Genomic DNA, 2,838 nt, shown 5'->3' with positions numbered 1-2,838 from the left:
ATCTGCCTAACCCCAGCTTGCCCTTTTAAATAAAAAATCTGCCCCTAGATGTGATGTACATTCATAGTTTAGCAAACATTAACATTTTAATTGCCTGCTGTGTGTAGGATTTTTGGGTGATCAAAAAAATCTAGGGTCATATAGACATCAAAATTTTATGATTGAAAAGTCACATTTTTTGGTTAAAAATATACTAGCCAAAGGTTGTCAGCCATGCTCAAATCATCTACCCTGCCAGATTTGATTAAAACACTCAGATGAGGTATGACATTAGGAAATGAAGACAGGGATGAGTAAATCGAAAAAATATCAGGTGCAATGTGCTTAGTGTGCCGCTGCACCTGATCACCCTCCATCTTGGGGATAAGGTCTGTCAGTTGTGGGGCCAAAAAATGATGGAGGACGATCAGGTGCAGCGGCATGCTGAAAGTGTGCAATCACATTGCACCCGATCCTAAGGTGCAATCACATTGCACAAATGCAGGGTGCTGCTGTCTCTGAGCACCCTCCATCTTTTTTTTTTCTTATAGCCTGTCAGAGTGGGGCTCAACAGCAGATGGATGGTGATCAAGTGCAGCTGCACATTGCATTTGTGCAATGTGATTGCACCCAATCCTGCCTCTAGACTATATATAGTGCGGAACTAATGTGATACAAAACCTACTTTAATAGGGTTTTTTAAGGATAAAAACCCTCATCATTCTACCAAAATTACATCTTCCAATTTGCCAAAGGAAAAATCAAGCTTCTTTTAATATTGATATATGAATTGAATAGCCGTACCTCGCCACTAGGAAAAACAATATATATATATATATATATATAGAGAGAGAGAGAGAGAGAGAGAGAGAGAGAGAGAGAGAGGTAAAAAGCTTCAAGTCAAAATTAACTTCCATTTGCTAGACAACAACCAGTGGTGAATCATTGGTAGCAGACACTTGGTTTTGTACTCCACTTAATACAGAACTCTTGCTCTTACTGAGCCACTTCTTGACATAACTAACAAAATCAAAAAAGTGAAGGACAAGGTACACCCCTATGCCCGCAATTAGCCCATTTGTTATAGAATATGATAGGGGCATGAGCAACATGGTGATAAAAGCCGGCACCCCCTCTTTCACATCCCCCCATTCTATCTCTTTAACCACCTTCATCATCAGTGCCCCAACCAAGATCAGTGAAGGGCCAATTGCCCATGGAGGAATTGACGCCAAAAGGGGTGTGAAAAACAAAGAAAGAATGAAGTAAAACGCCACAGTTATAGCAGTCAAACCAGTTCTCCCACCTTCCCTGATACCAGCAGATGACTCAATGAAGGTAGCCACTGGTGAGGTGCCCAAGGCTGAACCAACCATGATCGAGCCAGCATCTACCATGAAAGCCATATACTGACCTTCAAATTCCCCTTTTTCATCAATGAATCCCCCAAATTCTGCCATAGAATACAGAGTTGCAGTAGTAGCAAGCACATCTATGTACAATAAGGTGATAAGGGATACCCATACTTGTCCATCAGAGAATCCATTGAACCTTATGGCACCAGCAGTAGACTGAATGTTGTGAAAGTCCACCACCTTCTTAAAATAGCTGTAAGATGCATCCCCCTGTGGGGTGTTTGGGAAAAAGGTCACTTGCGTATTCCTAATCCAAGACACCAAGGTGACAACCACTATCCCAAATATCATACTTCCCTTCACATTTTTCATCAAGCAGTAAGATGTTAATACAAATCCAGCAGCACCTAACCAGAATGTGGGGCTCTCCATAGTATGACCGGTACACTGTGAAAACCCTCCGACCTCTGACATATACTTACTTGGACAAGCAGCGAGGGTGAGAAGAGTTGAAGGGCTGGGACCTACAAGACCCACACCTTGACCAGATTGAAGGCCAATGAATGCAAGGAAAAGGCCTATACCCCCTGCACAAGCAAGCCTTACTGGCCTAGGGGTGATCCTAGCAAGCCATGACCTGAGTCCTAAGGCTGAGATTACCAAGAATACAGCACCCTCTAAGAAAACTATTGCAAGAGCGGTTTGGTACGAGATTGAACCAGCACCATGGAAACCAACCAAGTTATAAGTAAAATAGGCATTGACCCCCATGCCAGGAGCTAGTGCTAATGGCAAATTGGCAAGTATGCCCATAGCTAGGCTACCAATAGCAGATGAAAGAGCAGTGGCCACAATTAAGTCTTTTTTTGTCTTTTCTAAGCAATTTTGATAGCCAGGGTTGGGTGCAGGTGAGCTTGACTTGCACTCTGGACCAGGGTGTACTAACCATAGCTCAATGGGTTTGGTGGTGTTCCCCTTATGGTGGTAATGGTACAAGCCATGACACAGGGTCTCTGGTATTGTGGGGACGTTGCAGACCATGGAGCAGTCATGGATGGTGCAGGTGCCACCTGAATCTGTGAGGACGGTGGCATTGACGGCCAAGATGTAGGCCATGGTGATGAAGGTTGCCGTGCCAGCGCGCAGTTCCTTGGTGAAGCATGTATTTCTCTCCTCGATCTTGAAGCGCTTGCCCATCCTACTCTTGGCAACTCCATCGTTCACCCTCTTCTCCGTGTTGCTCCATGACTTTACAATCTGGGTCCAAATCTTCACCATCTCTCTCTCTCTCTCTCTCACAGAGGGTTGATTGGAAAGCTTCCTACAAGAGAACGGCTTACTCTTACAAATCTCTCTCTCTCTCTCTCAATGAATCTAGTCGCCTGTGGGAAACGTATTAAGGATATATATATATATATATATATTAGTGGGAGCTCAGACCCTCAGTAGTCAAGTTGCGTGTTTTTCGATGTGCATATATCATTTATATATTATGTTCATGATG

At 43.6% G+C, this 2,838-nt stretch overlaps 1 pseudogene; it reads right to left on the bottom strand.

Moving 5' to 3' along the window:
• Positions 1–899: 899 nt before the first annotated feature.
• On the bottom strand, positions 900–2,612 carry LOC149839049 (adenine/guanine permease AZG2 pseudogene; annotated as a pseudogene).
• Between the last annotated feature and the right edge of the window lie 226 nt (positions 2,613–2,838).

The sequence above is a fragment of the Nuphar pumila genome, chromosome 4 (assembly GCF_984573655.1).
Source record: "Nuphar pumila chromosome 4, dmNupPumi1.hap1.1, whole genome shotgun sequence".
Taxonomy (NCBI): domain Eukaryota; kingdom Viridiplantae; phylum Streptophyta; class Magnoliopsida; order Nymphaeales; family Nymphaeaceae; genus Nuphar; species Nuphar pumila.
This window is presented reverse-complemented; position numbering and strand designations above follow the sequence as displayed.